At 37.3% G+C, this 21089-nt stretch overlaps 1 pseudogene; it reads right to left on the minus strand.

Moving 5' to 3' along the window:
* Nucleotides 1-422: 422 nt before the first annotated feature.
* LOC132212704 (large ribosomal subunit protein eL38-like) lies at nt 423-3411 on the minus strand (annotated as a pseudogene).
* Nucleotides 3412-21089: the final 17678 nt, after the last annotated feature.

Below are 21089 nucleotides of genomic sequence, written 5' to 3' on the forward strand. Positions count from 1 at the left end.
GAATTTTCTCAACCTAATAATAATTTATTTTATTGCTATCATTTAAAAATTGCTTACTACTATCTTGCTAGAAAATGCTTTGTTTGCTTTCATTATAGTTGTTTGGAAGATAAATATTTGGTCTAAATTATCATAAATCTGTAGTAATCTAATAATTAAAACATTCGTTTTTCCTCTATAAATATTAGGTCTAGTTAAAATGTCTCTTTCAGGAAATATTAGGAATGTGGTACTTTTATTATTTTAATTTCATATTACTTTTTAATCTTGGGTTGTAAATCACATCAATTTTTACATAATTAATTTTCATATTTTTGAATTTTTATGTATTTTATTATAGAAATAATATTTATGAGCTTTACGTTTCCATGCGTAATTTTAATTTTTAAAATTTGAACACAGTTTGGTTCAGCGTGTCTGATTCATTTCAGTTCCTTCACTGCCAAACCTGAAGGCAGGGACTGCTTCAGTTTCTCTGCCTGCCCTGTGTCTGTGATGACCAAGGCATAAAGATATCTTACTTTTCTTCATCTGGACACATTTAGTGTCCTTTCTCCTGGCTGTGAACAGGAAGTCATTGATTTCCTCAGTTTTGGGGAGGCGTGGCTACTAGGCATGAAGAGTGTGTGGTGGCCAGCACAGCAACATAAAACAGCAATGAGGATGCAGGGGCGGGGGGGGGGGGAGGGGGGAAGTGGGGCGTTAATTTTATTTTTTTGGTGTGATTTATCCATATTTATATTCAGTTCTTACTACTTAATTCAGTGATCCTTACTTGGATAAGAATACATATGCCATTTTTTTTCTTTAAATTTTTATTTATTTTTAATTTTATTTTTTAAAATATATTTTTATTGATTTCAGAGAGGAAGAGAGAGGGAGAGAGAGTTAGAAACATCAATGAATGAGAGAGAATCATTGATCGGCTGCCTCCTGCATGCACCCTACTGGGGATCGAGCCCACAACCGGGGCATGTGCCCTTGACTGGAATCGAACCTGGGACCCTTCAGTCCTCAGGCCGATGCTTTACCACTGAGCCAAACTGGCCAGGGCTACATGTGCCATTTTAAATAGAATAAATGCTTGGGTAGCATATCTGAAATTATCTTTTTAATCTTGGCTGGGTATGTAATACTTGTGGCCTGGTCATTTTATCTTAAGTCCTGGTAGGAGCATTTCTTTTGTATCATTTTATTACTGAAGTGAAACTCTGGTGTCTTTTCTATTCTGAATGAGTGACTTCAGTATGTATTCTTGAAAATTCTTTTTATTCATTTATTTAGAGAGGGAGAAACATCGGTTTGTTCTATATATTGATGCATTCATTGTTTGATTCTTGTATGTGCCCTGACCAGGGGTTGAACCCACAACCTTGGTGTATTGGGACAATGCCACTCTAACATACTAAGCTACTCAGCCAGGGCTGGGTATGTATTCTTAATCTTCAAAATGTAAAATTTCATTACATCATGTTGGAATTCATCTCTATTCACTTATCTTTCTTAGCTAGTGTGATCCCTCTCAGTTTTCAATTTGAACTATTTTCCTCGAATTAGGAGTTTTCTTTATTCGATTTTCCTTACTGCTCCCTTTCTAAGCAGAATGCCTATTCCTTGTAGATTGTCTCTCCCTTTAGCAATCTGCATTAATATCATCTGCCACTGAATGTGCTCTTTCATTTCATCCCCTTCACGTCTTCATTTATCTCAGGTTATATATGCTTTCATCCCAGAGTCTTTCTGTTACTGTGATTTAGTGTTATTACCCACTTATTACTTTAGGCTCCTCTTATTTAATACAGGAACTATATATAATCTTGCTTGTATCTAAATCAGATATTCCCTACCTTTCCTGAAAGTCAGCATATTTAGGGGTGGGGGAATTGGGAAGTGTTTTCTTCTTAGCAGGTGGGTCTCTTTCTTTTGCGTGTTGATTTTTCAACACAAAGCATTCTAACTGCTTGAGGAAGACGATTTTGAGGATTTACATCAATGTCCTCATAATTGGCCTGACCTGTTGTCTCTTAAGCCTGGAGCTGGACTGTTATTGGGCAAGCCTCACAGAGGCCCTGCAGGGCAAGTTTTCAGCAACTTCTGGAGCCTGCTGCCAGATATTAAGTTCTCCAGAGTTACAAAGAACACCCCACGCCCTCAGTACTCCAATGACTTATTTCAGCGGTTACTGGACTCTAATGCTCTCAACAGTGAAAAACAAGACTACCTGGGATAAATTTTTGTTTTTTAAATTTTAAAATAGTTTTTTGTTACAAATGGGAGGTGAGAGGATTTGTTCCATGAGTCTCACAGTTTCTGCAGAATGTCCCGGTGTGGGCAGGGAGAGAGTATATAATGAGATGAATATGTGGAAAAAAATATAAATATATTTTTACATATATACTAGTAGCCCAGTGCACGAAATTCGTGCACTGGGGTAGGAGGCAAAGGGGCCCCTCAGTCTGGCCTTCACCCTCTACAAACTGAGACCCCTCAGGGATTGTCCAATTACCTGTTTGTGCCCACACTTTTAACCGATAACAGCTCCATTGTTGTTTCTTTCTTATGCTTAAAACCATTGGAATTAGTAGGTATTCAAAGTGTGTATACATTTTGGGGGGACACCCTGTATATCTCTAGTTATCAGTGAAAGAAACCAACAGCAGACTTGGAACCCCCAGACAGGGAACCTCGCTCACTCCCCACATGTCTCCCCACTTCACTTTCCACCTTCATGGGCAGTAGGAGAATCAACGTTTTCTCTCAGTAATTCGGAAAAGCACGTCCTGTGTCACCCACTGCCCGGCAGGAGTGCGCTAGGCCCCAAGCAAGCGAGGCTCAGTCAGGGCAGCCTTCGCTCATGGGTGCTGGCACCCAAAGTGCACATTCCTCCTCTGCAGTCACCCCGACTATCCCACTGTCTCACTGAGAGGACGGAGTTCCTCTCCACCTCTGGGTTCTTGATCTTGAATGCTGACCAAAGGCACCTCAGCGAGGGCCGCCTGCGCCCACCAGGTGTGTCTGTCTGCACCTGCTCCTGCCTCAGCACCTGCATTAACCCCCCAGAGGTGATCTCATAGCTGCACTGGCCTCCATGGGAACAGGGCATCACCACTCCGCCCTCTCACTGTCATCTCACAGGCGCCCACCCTCAGCACCCAGAATACCCAGGCACTCTTCAAAGGACATGAGCGCATCAGAGGGGATGTGTGCACATCCTGTGGGGGTGTTAGGAATGCCGGGTTGATGGTAGTGCAGTGGAGAGGCGGGGGGAACTTGTGCACGCCTTGGTTTGCAACTGTTGCAGGCGTGGGAGGGTGACAGTGTGCTGGGGGATGTTCGCATTCCTGGGGTGGGGGGTGGGGGGGGAATCTGCACACCGGAGGCCTCTGGCTTGGCAGATCTACAAACCACCATGGTGCGGCCAGGAGGATGTCAGTCTGGCCCGCCACGGTGGTTGTCCCTGTGATCCTGCACCTTCTGGGCCAGGAGGTGGATCTTGTGCAGCCCCTCCTGGGCGCTCATGGCCTGCAGGCGCCACTTCAGCTCAGCTTGCTGGTTCCGCTTGGTGCACTCACAGCTGTCACCACTGCCATGTGGGGAGTACAGGCCGCCCTCCGCTGGCCTGCCTCCACTGTCCAGAGGCTCTCTGCGCTGCTCACCTGCCCAGAGTGACTAGGGCTGGGCAGAAGCCAGGCATCCTGCCCTGCCCAACACCGGTGATCCTTCCCTGTGCGAGCTGCCTCCCCGCCTGGAAGGGTCACAGATCTGGGTCCCGGACCGCGGACAGCCTCAAGCACTGCCCCCCGCCCCGCAGGGTCACAGATCCGGTCCCGGACTATGGACAGCCTTGCCTGCTGCCACCTGCCTTCAGTATGCAAATTAGCCTCCATCTTGTTGCTTCAGGGTGGGGGTCCCCACTGGGGTGCCTGGCCAGCCTGGGTGAGGGGATGATGGCTGTTTTCAGGCTGGCGGGCAACTGAGGCTCCCAACCTCTCCTTTTTTTTGTTTTTTGTTTTATTCTGGGATTTATTTACCTTCTATTGCTGTCATTGGAGTTTAGACCCGGCTTTAGCTCTGAGGCTCGGCTCCAGCTCTGAGACCTCAGCTGCTGAAAGCAGGGATCTGGATTTGTTTGGGTTCTATAATTGGAACACTGTTGTGATCCTGCTGGCTGAAGCCAGGCTGGCTGAGAGCAGGTTTCTGGGGAATGTTTAGCTTCTATATTTGCAACATTGTTTCTTAGAATTGCAGCTCAGAGGCCAGCAGCGGCAGATGGGGAACCTTGGCCTCCTCCATCACTGGAGCAAGCAAGCCTCCTATTCACTTCAGCTGCCTGGCTGCCGGCCTCCATCTTGGTTGGCAGTTAATTTGCATATATCCTGCTGATTAGCCAATGGGAAGGGTGTCGGGGTTATGGTCTATTTGCATGTTTCTCTTTTATTAGATAGGATAGTATTTATTTTGGCCATGTAGCAGAACTTTAGCATATACTTTACAAATTTAATACGTGACATCTTAGACATCATCATTGAGGATATTTCATAATCCTCTGTGGCAACATCCTATGTTACTCTTAATTTATGGTATTTATCTTTACATCCTTAAATAAATAAGAACTTAAAACAGCATGACTTATTCTTGGTTTGTAAAAAATCTGATATGGAAATTATATTGTGTTCTTGGGACATCTTCATGCTCATTGTGTTTGTGGTGTAACACGATACTGATTTCATATGTGACTTGACAATGTAAAGTCTAAGTCTGTTTTCTCATCTGTGAAATGAATCTATGTGCAAATTATTTCCAACTCTGATGATCTATTTTGGATCAAAAGGCTCACACCTACCCCACCTTTATATCTGGGTAAATAGATACAGATGTCTTAAATTCTCACCAAATTAATGTGGAGTTGAGCATGGAAATCCTGACAGGGTGATGGCATTTTGTCTTCATTGTTGATCTCGTTTCATACTTGTGTTTGCAATGTCATTTTCTCTCATAAAAGAAAATATGTGGTGTACTTTCTTTAAGACTGCCAGTGGATAACTCAAATATTTATTCTTGACATACTATGGAAGCATTTTATGTTTCTAAAATGTATACTTCTATCTCCCATTCCTCCATAATAGAAAGGGGCAGAATTCCTCAAAGTGAGAATGACTTCTCACCAAAACTCAACTCACCACAGTTATGTAAGGCAATTTTGCAGAGTTTATTTTCTGGGATGTTAAGGATAATTACAGTATATACTAAAGATTTTCTTGGGGTGGAAAAAAATAGATATTTTGTTCCAAATATTCCCATTACTAGTTTTTTTGTGTGTTTTTTTGTTTGTTTGTTTGATTTTGTTTGTTTGTTTTTTTGCGGGGGGAGGTGGGGTTTTATCCTACAATATATGCTTTTACCACGAGAGTTTTACTATAATATCAGCAAATAGTTCATATGTTCTCATATTCTTTTTATAAATGGAGTGTCTAATAATCCAAAAGGAACCAAGATTAATTGCTTCCATCCACAGAAAACTGGCTGCTTGTTTTCATCATCCCCTAAATTGTCAAAGAATTAATGGCTAGAGTTATGGAATAAGTACAGCTGCTCCTTATTCATGGTAAAACTTCCCTCTGGGATCACAGAACACCTTTGTTTTAAATGTTACCTTCCATTTCTTTTATTTTCAAAATGAACTTGTAAGATCCTTGTTGAAATGGCCACCAAGGTAACAAAGAAAATGAGTGAGCTTTCTATATCTTCATGGTGAAAGATAAACTCATTTAGAAGTTTTTTGCACCTGTGTGATTATTAAAGTACTAGAGGCCTGGTGCACGAAATTCATGCACTGGGGTGGTTGTCCCTCAGCCCAGCTTGCACACTCTCCAATCTGGGACCCCTTGGGGCATGTCCGACTGCAGGTTTAGGCCCGATCCCTGTGGATTCAGGCCTAAACCCGCAGTCGGACATCCCTCCCAAAATCTGGGACTGCTGGCTCCCAACCACTCGCCTGCCTGCCTGCCTGATTGCCCCTAACCACTTCTGCCTGATCACCCCTAACCCTTCCCCTGCCAGCCTGATTGCCCACAACTGCCCTCCCATGCCAGCCTGGTCGCCCCTAACTGCCCTCCCCTCTAGGCCTGGTTGCCCTCAACTGCCCTCCCTGAAGGCTTGGTCACCCCCAACTGCCTTCCCCTGCAGGCCTGGTCCCTCCCAACTGCCCTTCGCTGCCAGCCTGGTCACCCCTAACTGCCCTCCCCTGCCGGCCTGATTGCCCACAACTGCCCTCCCATGCCAGCCTGGTCGCCCCTAACTGCCCTCCCCTCTAGGCCTGGTTGCCCTCAACTGCCCTCCCTGAAGGCTTGGTCACCCCCAACTGCCTTCCCCTGCAGGCCTGGTCCCTCCCAACTGCCCTTCGCTGCCAGCCTGGTCGCCCCTAACTGCCCTCCCCTCTAGGCCTGGTTGCCCTCAACTGCCCTCCCTGAAGGCTTGGTCACCCCCAACTGCCTTCCCCTGCAGGCCTGGTCCCTCCCAACTGCCCTTCGCTGCCAGCCTGGTCACCCCTAACTGCCCTCCCCCGCTGGCCTAATTGCCCACAACTGCCCTCCCCTGCCAGCCATCTTGTGGTGGCCATCTTTGACCACTGGGTGTGGCCATCTTGTGCGAGGGTATGATGGTCAATTTGCATATTACCTCTTTTTTATATAGGATTTTTACATAGAATTACAGAATCTATTAAATTTGCTATTTACAACAGTCTTCTACCTTTCAGTTCTCTGTTTAACATCTGTTTGAAATAAAATTTTATAAATATGTTCCTTTTTATACTGAGGTGAAAGAGTTCATTGTTATAAATGAATACATTCTCTTAATACTGTGATGTATTTTTTTCTTCATCTACATATGAAGTTTCTATATCAAAATTATTTTGGGGGTTGAGGATTTTCATGTGTTTAATTTTTGCATATTCTATCTTTTCAGTTATACATAAAAAAATGTATGTGTCCTTTGATTCTAGAAATGAACCAAAACTGTCCATCTCCTATATCACTTAGTATAATGTCTTAAGTCCATTCAAATTGTCACAAATAGCAGGATTTCCTGTTTGTTTTTATGGCTGAATAGTATCCCATTGTCTGTGTATATATGTATGATGTCATATTTTCTTTATTCATCTGTCCATTGATGAATACTTAGGTTGTTGTCATGTGTTGGCTATTGTAAATAATGCTGCAGTAAGCATAGGGGTGCAGATGTCTTTTCAAGTTAATATTTCATTTTCTCCTGGTAATTACCTAGAAGTGGAATTGCTGAATCATATGGAAGTTCTATTTTTAATTTTTTGAGGAAACTCTGTGTGTGTTTTTTATAGTGGCATACCAATTTACATTCCCACCAACAGTGCACATGGGTTCCCTCTTCTCCACATTTGTTATTTCTTATATTTTTTATCATAGTCATTCTAACAGGTGTGAGGTGACATCATGTGGTTTTGGTTTGCATTTCTCGGATGATTAGAGATGTTGAGCACCTTTTCAAGCACCTGTTAGCCCGCTATATATCTTCTATGGAAAAAATGGACATATCCACTAACCATGTTGTTGTTGTTTTTGTGGGTTGTGGGTTTTATTTTATTTTATTTTATTTTGCTGTTGATTTCTTCATATATTTTGGGTATGAACTCATCAGCTATATAATTTGCAAATATGTTCTCCCATTTAGTAGATTCCTTTTCATTTTTGTTGCTGGTATGTGCCCTGACTGGGAATCAAACCCATAACCTTAGGGCAGTGATGGCGAACCTATGACACGCGTGTCAGAAGTGATACGCGAACTCATTTTTTTGGTTGATTTTTCAAAAATGGCATTTAAATATATAAAATAAATATCAAAAATAGAAGTCTTTGTTTTACTATAGTTGCAAATATCAAAAAATTTCTATATGTGACACGGCACCAGAGTTAAGTTAGGGTTTTTCAAAGTGCTGACACGCTGAGCTCAAAAGGTTCGCCGTCACTGCATTAGGGTGTATGGGATGAAGCTCCAAACAACCGAGTCACACCCGCCAGGGCAAGACTAGTAACATTCATGATGCATCTTCTCTCCACATTCCTCACTGATCAGAACCATGATCTCCTTTCCTCACACTAAATTTTTGTGTTTTTTAAAAATTTTCATTCAGTCTTGTTTTAACAACATACAAGAAACAGTTGTCTTGAAAACTTTGTTCTTAAACAAAGAATATTAATGTACACTTTGTGTCTGAGCCTCTCTGGCAGAAATAGGGTGCATGGCTATGATAATTTTATTTCTAAAGTAGCAAATGTAAACATCACTACGATGGGTCATTTACCAAGCAGAATATTTTCCATTGACAACTATTTTATTTAAAAGTTTGTACTTGGCTCAATGAGTTGAATATTAGGATTGTTTTCAGGGATTCAAACAAGTCAAGGTGAACAAGAAGACAGTGGCTAATTTCATGAGTGTTTTTATTAATAAGTGCATTGTATATTCCTTATGGATCATAGGCTTCCTCTTTTCAGTTTTTCCTGTCACTCTACCAATCATATAACTTTCCACTGGAAACAGTAAACACCATAAGAGAATGTTTTATGGAAGTTTTTAAAAAAACTAGATTAGGCAATAGGCTACTTTCAATGCATTTTTTATGTCTTCCTGGTATGTTATTGGCTTTTAAATTTTTGGGTGGAGCAAAGAAATTTGCATTATTCGGAGTCCAACTGGACAAACTAAAAAAAAGAAAGCTTTTGTCAGACTAATTGGTATCCATTGCAGCGTTTGAAGAGTGCATGTATGTTCAAAAATGGCAATGCATTACAGAATAGAAATGCTATCTAGCAGAGATGTGCTGTCAATCATTTCAGTAGTTTGGAAAGCCTTTCTTGACAGGCTGAGGAGGGACCTTTCTCATGGGGTAGTATTTTTCCTTTGCTGCAGGTTTAATTTGTTTTTGACTGAAAGAGAGCAAATAATAGCAAATAATGATGCTACTATTTTCTTTTATAGTCCAAATGGCTACTCTTTTCATGTTAAATCAGAATCAGAGAAAATATTCAATGGATATTATTTTCTTTTACTATACTAGTATTTTTTTTGTATTTGGTTTCAAATGCCATAGAAACTCAAAATTAAGTTCTGTAGGTTAAAATCAACAAAAAGCTTGTTTGAATTTTGTGTTTTGCTAAACTGTTGTAAGATCTCAAAACACTAATGTTTGATTGAATCCTAAAGGAAAAATCATTTACATTCATGTATCAAAATCGACAGTATTTGTACCAAGGGAACTGTTACTGGTTTGTTTTCCCAGTGAACAACTCTTTATACAGTTGGATATAGATGTTTAGTTTGGAAATGTTGCCATTACTCTGACGCAGACCTAGTTATCTAGGCAACAATAATCTATCTCACTTATAACACTAAGGGAACTGTTTTAGTAGACCAGGATTTATCAACCTCCACACCTTGAAATTTATAATACACATTGTGCTGTGTATTGTAGGATGTTTAGTACCATCCCTGGCTTCTATCTACTACATGTAATAACAACCTACCTGTTCCATATACTGAGGATAAAGAATTTCTATTAGAGTTATATTAACTTTACTCTAGTTATTCTCAACAAATGGAAATTTTAGCATCCATGTGCAAATGGCAATGGCTACAGACAAACAAGACGAGTAGTCTAAATTATTATAGGTTTATTTGTCTTTATTGGTGAGAGTATTACAGATGTCCCCTCCCCACCCCCCATTTTCCCTTCCATCCAGTTCTTGCCCAGCCCCAGGCCTTTACCAACCTATTGTCTGTGTCCATGGGTTATACATATATGCATATAAGTTCTTTGATTAATTCCTTCCTGCCCCCCTCCCTTCCCTCTGAGATTCATCAACCTGTTCCATATGTTTACATGCCTCTGGTTCTATTTTATTGATCAGTTTATTTTTACCTTTTATGTTTGTTATTGCTAGATTTTTATATTTATCTAATGAAAGCTATAAAGTATATAGAAACGAAATGCTTATATTATATCAATATGCATGTATTTTATACATATATATTAATTATATATAGCTATATATTTAACATGTGTATATACATATATTAACTATTGTGGCTTTCTATATATAAACTTACAAATGTATATCATATATATGTGTGTGTGTGTGTGTGTGTGTGTATGTATATATATATATAAAATGTATGTATACGAACTAACATATATCTCCTGGTAGGTATCAATTCTTGATAATAATTTAGACAACTTTTGGATATTCTCAGATTTAAATGGTATTGTTTTGTTTAACCAAAAGAAAGGATCTAGAAATAAAATAGGATTCAGTTATAGTTTCCATTTTGTAAATAAAACTTTCAAGTTTTCTTATGAGACCTTTAACAATAAAAAAAAAAAAAAGCAAACCCATGGACACAGACAATAGGGTGGTGAAGGCCTGGGGTGGGGGGTGGGCTGGGAGAGGTCAATGGGGAAGAAGGCGGACAAATGTAATAGTTTCAACAATAAAGATTTAAAACAAAACAGAATAAAACAATGCAAAAGCCTCATTAAAATTGACAATGCAAAATCTTTGAATATAGTCAGAATGATCTGAAATAAAGAGGCAATGCTTTAAATTCACTCTGAGTTGCTTCTCAGTTCATACTCAGAAATCAAGTACTTGAATCAAGTAATTTACTTTACTAAGAATTGAATTATGTTATTGTAGGCCTAAGTCTTTAGCATGTTTTTAAATCACTCTTCCAATTATAATCAGCTCTTGGTGTATGGAATGAACTGAAGAGTTAATTTTGGAGTTCTGGGTGTTTTGCTCTTCTGCTACTGATTATTTAAATAAACTAAGTTACTTAACCTCAGTTAAGATGAATTTCCAAAAGGAAAATATGGAGTAACATGCCTTCCTATTTATTTTATACCTTTGAAACAAAGACATTTAACTATAAGCACTGAAGTGTATTTGCTCTACAGATAAATTCAGCTCATTCTGACATTTCCTACTTATTAAAATGGCATTCATAGTAGTGATACCAGGAACCTGTTCTATACTTATTTTTTTACACAAAAGGTAACAAAATCTACCTAGTACCTTATACTTGCTGGATGAGATCAAGACAGTTGCTCTCTCATGAACTATAGTGTCTCCAGATTAGAAGATAGTTTTAAAAAAATTACACAAATCTATATAAAATGCAGAAAACAACAATCTATTAATTGAATTCAATAATTAGGTTTCTGGAGTAAGAACATCCATACATATATTAAACATGGGGAAATCAGCCTATGTAGACAAAATGTCTCTAAATCTCCAAACTATGATTAAATGACTATAACTATATAAATGGTAATTACTGTGTTGAGGGCAGTAGTACAGAACAAACAGTACTTTTATCTCTGACTCATAAAAAATTGTTTAAATTTTTCCTTCTACTAGACAGAAATCATTGCTACGTTGCCCAAATACTGTCTTTCCCTTTTAGAACAACCAAATGTGAAATGTAGTACTTAATACAGCAGATGTAGGTTTTGTAGTATATATTAAGATAGATTGCTTATGTAAAATGGAAATGAATACCATAAATCAAAATAGCTCATTATATGTTTCTAGTTTTATAGTAATTTATCAGTTTTATGTTTATTTTTTATTGTTTGGGTCTATACTTTGCTACCTGAGTATTGGCCTCCTTGCAAAATTTGGTTATGTGCAATCCTTTACCGCAGTGAAAGGTGCACACTCAATTTTGTCATTGCAAATGTGAGAGATAATTGAGAAAGTTATACTAATTGATGACCTCTTAGCAATGCCATTTAGTAAAATAAATTTTAATATTTTATAAATACTGAGGAATATGCTTCAAAATAGATAATTCAACCTACAAAATAAATTAAAGTGCAACAAGAATCGAGAAAGTTATGAGACTACAAAGATTTCACAACTAAAAATTTCTTCTTCACATTATTCTATTTGTTTGGATAGTTGAATTTCTTCAGAACCACACATTCTTAATTTATAACTTACATGCCAATTTAGTTAGAATAAGAAACTGTTTTAGAAGATCTTAAACTCTTCACATTCATTCACTCATTACATTAAGGCTACAGACATGAAAAGATAGAATTACTATTCTCAAGAAGCTCATGGTACAATTGATGCCATATAATGCAACCTGGAGAATCCCCCGAAAGGTCATCTGGGATTGGCAAAATGAAGGGAAAAAGTCAATTTATTAAAATAATAATTTTTCAAACTTATACTTTTCATTAATTTACAATGAAATTTCAACTAAATGGGAATGCAAATGGGAAAATATGCCTTGTCTTTTTAAAAAATATATTTCTATTGATTTCAGAGAGGAAGTGAGAGGGAGAGAGAGATAGAAACATCAATGATAAGAGAGTCATTGATTGGCTGCCTCCTGCACACCCCCTAATAGGAATCAAGCCTGCAACCTGGGCATATGCCCTGACTGGGAATCGAACTCATGACCTCTTGGTTAATAGATTGATGCTCAACCACTGAGCCACACCAGCTGGACATGCCTTGTCTATTTAGAAGCATCTCTATTAGACTTTTGGAAAGTCAGGTATTATGCAAGTTTATACCAAATTTTTAAGTGAGTTTTCATCAGTAAAAGGTTATTCTACAAGTGGCAGCTTCTTTATTCCCTGCCCTTTCACCCTGGATGACCTTTGCCAGCAAAAGTAGGAGAGAAGAGAATTGTAACTTGGAGGAAACCCTCCATGTAGGCAAAAAAGTAAACATGTACGTGAGTGTGTCAGTGATTGATCTCTTAAAATTAATAAAATTGGCCCTGGCCGGATGGCTCAGTTGATTGGAGCATCATCCTGTACATCAAAAGGTTGTGGGTTCAATACCCAGTCAGGGCACATATCTGGGTTGCAGGTTCGATCCCTGATCAAGGTGCTTATAGGAGGTTACTGATAGATGTTTCTGCTTCATATCAATGTTTCTCTCTCCCTCTCCCTTCCCTTCCTCTCTCTTTCCCTCCTTCTTTCTAAAATATTCAATAAACACATATCTTCAAGTGAGGATTTAAAAAATTACTAAAATTGGGCCCAATAATTACAAATCGTTCTATACACATATTACACATATTTTTTCCAGAAATCCATTAAGCCACTTTTACTATCACAAACTCAATCAAATACCATTTGATATTTTCTTCAATATTCTGTATAGTATATTTTTAATTAAAAAATAATACCAATTTACACAAGAATTTCTTTATGATACTTCAAAAATATCATTCAGATGCACATATGCCATTGCTGCTTTGGCAGCTGATAGTTTTAACTAAAATGAAGATGTAGCCCTGGATAGTTTTACTAAGTGGTTAGAACATCAGCTTATGGACCAAGGGTCGTGGGTTCAATTCCCAGTCAAGAGTATGAAAGTCAGTTGCAGGTTCAGTCCCCAGGCTCTGGTTGGGCATGAGCAGAGGCAAACAATAGATCTCTCTCCCTCTCTCCCTCTCTCCCTCTCCCTCTCCCCCTCTCCCTCTCCCTCTCTCCCTCTCCCCCTCCCTCCCTCCCTCCCTCCCTCCCTCCCTCCCTCCCTCCCTCTCCCTCTTTCTCCCTCCCTCTCCATCTCTTTCCCACTCTCTCCAAAATCAATGGAAAAAAGTATCCTCAGGTGAGGATTAAAAAAACTAGATCTTAATTTATCTATAATTGTAGATAATCAATGTTGAGTATCATTTCTCACTGTCAGTTTATTTAACTAATTCTAACATTTTATCTTTCTGTACTAGTATCTATTACAGTGGGTATTGCCAAATGTCTGGATGATGGATGTGGTTATGCCCCAGTGGTCTTTGATAATGAATGCAAAAATTTAAAAATGCGTCGCTTTTTTGTTTGTTTCTTTCAGTCTATAGAGCATATCTACCTCCCCTTCCTCCCAGCTAAAGATAGGCTTTTGCTCCTCTGTATCTTATGTTTAGCTTTTTCTCTAACCAAATAGTTGGATACACAATTGAGTTTTAACAACTAACAATGTGTGGGGATGTGTAATAATGTAAGTAACACTTTAATATAATTTTTACCTATTATGGAGTCTGATAATACATTGGAAGGAAAACTTCACAAGAAATAAGTCATTGTATGCAAGAGGCTTGGTCATCTCAGCTTTATATTTATAGAAGGTCAAAATTATTTAGGAGAGAGTTTTTATCCAAAACATAATACATGAATATAAATAAATAAAAGATCTCAAACAACAATTTGTAGTTTTTTCATGCTGTGACTGTATATTATCCCAGATTAGTAATTCAGAATGAACTGTGTGGTATTTAGAGTTCTTGTATGAGTAGTAGTAGCATTCATAATAAAAAATAGCTGACATTTATTCAAAACTCATGTGCCACTACATTTGTTGTGTTTCATTTAGATTGTTCAACTTAATCCTCACATGAAACTTGTAAGGAGATATTATTATGCTTATTTTACAGATGAGGAAACTGTTGCTCAATGAGTTTAAGTAATTGGCTCAAGATCTCAGTAAACTACGGTCTACTGCACTTAAGAACTTGCTCTCTTTTCACCAAGCATGGCTGCCTTCCTCTTTGTCTTGTCTGGTATCACTGGCAGAAAACACTATAGGTTTTTAAGTGATTTAAATTTAGCCCAATATCTTACCATCAAACTTTCTCAGGAATGGCACAAGTTGGTAAGAATATTGAATTGAAAAAACATTCTACACATTAAAAAGAAAAGAACTTTTTCGGTATTTTTATCCATTAACTGTGTATTACAAAACTATTCAGATTGGTTGAATTACGTTTTAATATTATAAGTAGTTATAATGCCTACAATATATTTTAATATAAAATATTTTATTAGCAGAGAAAAAATGATAGTTTAATTATCCTACACTGTTAATATTTTATTATGTGCTTCTAAAGACCTTGGAGAGCAAAGACCTTAAGTACTTGAGAAAACAGTTGCTATTTTAGGTAGAAGGAGCTATCTCATTCTTGGAAAATGTAAAATAAAGTAGAAAAACACTGTGTTATATTAATTCCATTTTTGAGTGTTTTAATATAAAAGTAAAATTTATTTTTTTCAATATAATTATGTTAAAACCACCAGCATTGAGAATGAAGAAACCCATATGAAATATTACCTGTCATGAAATTCTGTGAATGTTTACTGAATAATTCTTGACCTAAGATGCAGCCAAGTACGTAAGATGAATTTCTGGATGCATATGAAGTGCTCTTTGTAGCATTAAAAAATTGCTCACATTTATTCCATCAAAAGAGAGTGAGAGAGGCATATATAAAACATGTACCTACAATTCATTTATCTATTGCTATTTAACAAACTACCCAAAACTTAGTGACCTAACTCAACACCCATTTTACGTTATCTCACAAATGTTGAGGTCAAGAATTTGGACAAGGCCCGGTTGGGAGATTCTTCTGTTCCACGTTGTATCAACATATGTCACTCAGTGGTGTTCCCCTGAGAGATGCCTGGTCTGGAGTGCACAAGATGGTCTCATTTATTTCTTGTGCTTTGGTGCAGGTGCTGCTGTTAGACTGGAATTAGCAGGGACTGGCAACAAAAGCAGCTTCATGTGGACTTTCTATCTTATGGTGATCTCAGATAGTCAGACTTTATGCATGAGGGCTCCCAAAGAAAGAGATCCAGCATAGCCAGTTTGCTCAGTGGTTGAGCGATGACCCAGGAACCAAGAGGTATTGGTTTGATTCCAAGCTTGGGCACATGCTCAGATTGCAGGCTCCATCCCCAGTAGAGGCCATGCAGGAGGCAGCTGGTCGATGATGTTCCTCTCTCATCAATGTTTCTATCTCTCTCTCCCTCTCCCTTCCTCTCTCTCTAAAAATCAATTAAAACACTGTTTGGTTTGGTTTTTCAAAAAAGAAAGTGATCCAAGAGACCCTGGCAGAAGCTGCAAGAGTTCTTCTAAGTCTCAGAATATCACTTTGACTTCATTGTTTTATTCAAATAAATCACTAATTTCTAGTTCACATTTAAGTGAGAGGAATTATATCCAGACTTTTAATTGTAGAATTATATAAGAATTTGCATTCATCTTTCTTCCACCCTCTGTAGGCATCACAAACCAGATTCTCTACCAATGTTCTTTTTTTCTCTTTTGAGTTGTCTTAGCTATAGATTCTGGACACTCAGAATAATGACTTAATATATCAAGTGGATTTAATTTTTTATCTTATGAATAAACATAGGTAAAGAGGCAAGAATATTTTCTAGTTAGCTGCAGTAAACCGGAATGCTACTTGATCACCTGAATCATAGCTACCAATCTGTTAAGATGTGTGAGGATGTGTCCTACTTGGGCTTGAAGGGGACCCAGTGAAAGCAGTGTTGCAACATAACATCTAGGTAATTCATGCCTACATTTTAAAAGGCTGTCTGATTTCAGTCATCTTGAAGAACTGTTCAATAAAAACGAAAATTAATCAAGTAATTGGTCAACCAGAGAAATGTCCTGAATGTTATATATTTGAAATATTGCTTTAAATATGATATATATTTTTATTCACTGCAGGGTCATCTCATGTGAAGTGGAAAAACATTGCAACCTCAGATTAAATGAGCAGCTGGTATAATGACTCTGATTTGATCATGTTGCTCTTCTAGACAGACTAATTGTTTCGATTTATGGTTATCACACCATGTACTTCATGGTGTGATGCTTCTAGTTCTAATTAATGGGTAATTCTGAACTGCTGGAACTTTAATTGTCGCTCTGATTTCAATGAATGCAAGAAACAGGACTGTTGGCAAATAGAAGCCCCAATGTTGTGACCTTTCCATGGCATTTTAGTTGATCAAAAGAAAAGTCAGATTTTCCAAGTGAGCATTTCCCAAAATGGGATATTTTAAGTTGCTGATATTGGCGGGGAAAAGCACTCTAACAGAGATTATTCCCTTTAGCGTTCTAATTTCACTTAACTCTTAGTTAAGCGATCATAGGCATATAGATCCCTATGTCCTGAGGATGTGACAATGGAGAGTCCAATTTTATAGTTCAGTCATTGCATTCCTACGAAGGAAAAGGAACCAAAAGGAACTTCAGATTAAGCAAGAATCAAGTTCTTATTGTAAGATAAATAAATGGTGACTAATATTCCAGGAATAAAATAAAAACAGAGGTATTTAGATCTTGATTATTAGCAAATCCTCAGTAGGAACCATTTACAAAAATGTCACACTGGGTTGTATTCCAGGTTGACAAAAATGCTGGAACCAGAACAAACCTATACTGCTAGTATGATAAACACACTCAAAATAGATAATTATGGGCTCTTTTTCAAAGTATAAATAAATTTTTTTCAACTGAAGAAAATATAGCACTTTTCACAGATAATAAACACAAGTAGGAGTAGGAGATATTAGAAAATTTTATGGTAGTCAAGAGAAAGTCTTGCTAAAAGTAAGGTTTTTTGGGGTGGCGGCAGCGAAAGGACATACAAACAGTGAGGTATCACATTTTTACCACTTGTCTCATTTGTAATTTTTTACAATCTGTAGCAGAAAAGTTACCTAATGAACTAAGTTAGGTTACAAATAACCATTCATGTTGTGCAGCTGACCTGCAGTGGTGTTTTCCTTTATTTTGGTCTCATGGTTTATCAAATTTCCCTTTTCAATTCCTTACTCTTTAGTCTTCTTAAGAGCACAGATATATTTAATTGACCTTAATTTTACACACTACTTCAGACATTTGTCATCAAAAGGATTACTATAACTCAGGATTAAGAAAATACTATATTTCACTTAAGTTGTATGACCTGATAGTGTATTATTTCGCTCATGTTGCAGATGAGGGGGAAAAAGCAGAGGAAAAGATTAAACAAGTTGCGAATGGTAATGAAACTAACATACACAACCATTAATACTATCTGTCACTGCACAATTTAACTCATGAGACTCAAACAAATGGATAGAAACACAGGCACTTTAACATAATATTTGTTTTGCCACATAAGAATTGAGTTGAGTTGCGCTTGACCAGTTTATATCATTATACACATTTAACATTTATTATTTTCAACTTTGCAGTTTTATTTTTGTGTGTTAGAGTATCTATCTATCTGATATTTATGTAGCTAACCATCCACCATCTATCTACCAATATTTAGGGTAGAGCATCAGACACTTAAAACAGAAAACTCCTTAGCACAGTTTTAAATTACCTGTTGGATGAAACATCTCTGGAACTAGGAACATTTGAAATGTGTGCAGTGCCTGTAGAAGCAGGTTTCTTTTTATTTTAATACCACCTTATAGGCTGCATAATTATTTTTTTAAATTCTTCCTTCAGCTAAGTGCATTTAACGTTATGAAAAGTTTCCTACATTGTACAGTGTGTTCCAGTTCACTGAGAAGCTGAGAACACATAGCTAGCATGTGGCCTTTGTGAACCATGATCACCTGTGGTCTAAGGCTGTTCACCCTCAGGAAGCCCTGTGAAGCAGCTCAAGAGGGTTCAGCCTTCCTCACGCCAGCTTCCGCACAGGGCTTCCACCTAGGCTGTCATCCAAGCAAACTATTTCTCCCGCCTGTGCGTGTATTTTAGTAGATTGCATTTCCTCATTATAGCAAAGCCTATGTTTTTGTGATGTTTATGTCAACTCATGCCTCCAGTATCCTACTTCCTGAGAACATGTAGGTCCGACGGCGTTAAAGATGTGGTGTGCAGATCTGTGTGTTTGTTTACCTAGGTGGCCCACTCTCTCTCCCCCCACTGGGTTCATTTATTACTTAATCACGGTTTTGAACACTGCTGAACTAGGTGATGGGATACAGAGATCAATTACACAGCCTGAACTCAGTGAGTTCATGACCTGAAATGAAGTAGGAGATTTTGGAAGGCAGGGGTTTTGTCTTATTCTCTTATTCATTTCTATTTTTTTTATATTATCTATTTATGTTTCCGGTAGCACCAAACAAAAGGATAGGCTTATTTGAAGAAACCAGCATATACCTGTAGATTAAGAAATATTCCTTTCAAAGATTCATTTGTGTTGTCAGGTCAAAGTTTGATGACCTGCTCCAAGAGAGTACTGTTCTTCGTTTGTTGGGCGTACGTATGCCTAGCCACATTGAGCCATATAAATATATGTATATTATACGCTCTTTATGTATCACATACATATACTAAAGTACTTAAATCTCAAGTGTGCAGTTCAATCAATCTTTACAAAGTAAACACCTGATAACAAACTTTACCAGCACCTCAGAAGCCTCTCTTTTGCTGCCTTCCATCTGTGACACTCTTACAAAAGTAACCCCTGCTTAGATTTTTATCTAAGTAGGCAATAAACTATAGATTATCTAATAAATTTATATAGTTTGTCTATTCTATCACCTTAGATCTGACTATAGAGTCAGAGAGACCCTTGAAAAAAACATAAATCAGTTCAGTAAATATTTGTGGGATTGAACCACTGAAATGCTAAGCAGAATGTAGATAGACAAGGTCAAATGTAGAACTTTAAAAATAATTCATATACACACACCTCCAAAGATGAGATGGTAGATGTTTAAATGTGAGGCCACAGTAAAATTGATAGTATGCAGTATTACATCGTCCAGGAGAAAAAATTTGAGGACAAAATAGTAAAATATAAAATTTAAAAATTTTTAAATGGTCATTTCAATAATTAACACAAAATGAAAACTGAAAAGAATACTATATAAATAAAATACCTGGTTCCCCAAATGTAAAACATTGGAGATTTATTTGCCTGGATATTTATTAATTAAACATTGCATGAAATTTAATACTTTCATATACTAGTATATATTTCTGCCTTAAGTTCCTTTATGTTCTCCTAAAACAATGGAATATCTTCTAAAAATTCTAAATGCTCAGATAGATATTTTTTTTTGTTTTCAGTGCTTCCAAAAAGAGTTGGATTTTAACTTACCATCAAGGCATGAAGTTTTTTTATCAGTCAGATAAAATAAAAGTAAATCTTTATTATTCCTTTAAAGAAAGAGAAAAGAATCAGTTACTGACAAATGGTAATGAAGAGTTAAAGAGCTATAACTACTAAAATTTCAAAATAGTGTACTTAGAAATAGCACTAATCAAGCTCCTGAAACTACCCATCAAATTTTGCTGCTAACCTGCTCTGATCTACTTTACTATATTTTTTCAAAAGTGACAGATTTGAAAGTCAACACTTCGGATATAAAGCTAAGCTATCAGTAGACATGCAACATATTTTTCCTTAGTCATTTAATTCAATGAAAGTGTCTGCATATCTTGATTTGGATATTATTAAGATTCATTTTTAAAAATGTTTTGAAATATTAACAGACATAAACCAAGTTCAAAACATATACTTAAGTCCTGGCCTGTGTGGCTCAGTTGGTTGGAGCATTGTCCATTACACTAAAAGGTCACATGTTCGATTCCTGGTAAGGGCACATACCCACGTTGCAGATTCCATCCCTGGTTGAGTTGTGTATGGGAGGTAACTGATCAATGTTTCTCTCTCACATTGATATTTCTCTCTCCTTCTCCCTTTCTCTTTCTCTAAAATCAATAAAAAGCCATCTTTGGGTGAAGAATTTATATATATATATATATATATATATATATATATATATATATATATATATATATATATATATATATATATATATATCCTTAAAGTAGCAGAGGAGTTACACACTTAAAATCGTATACATAATGGAATGTGAAAATAATAGTTTTCTCTAAAGTTTAATATCTTTATTTTCAATTTTAAATCCACTAAACTTTTATTGAACTTGCATTTGGGAGCCTCTTCTTGTTTTAAATAGGTGCATATGCAAGGATTATGAATGTGTGCATATGCAAAGATTATATTTGCTTTATTTCAAAGAAGTGAGATCTAAAAACGTAACATAAAAATAACCACACATTTAAGGATTTTGTGTGCTTACATTTTTACATTTTCTATTAAGTTGGTAGGAACTTTAATCAACATGATTCAATATCAAAATACAGATGGGATTATATACCTAAATTTATGTTTTTATATACTTTTGAAAAACCCATTTC

The sequence above is a fragment of the Myotis daubentonii genome, chromosome 11 (assembly GCF_963259705.1).
Source record: "Myotis daubentonii chromosome 11, mMyoDau2.1, whole genome shotgun sequence".
In the NCBI taxonomy this organism is placed as follows: Eukaryota; Metazoa; Chordata; class Mammalia; order Chiroptera; family Vespertilionidae; genus Myotis; species Myotis daubentonii.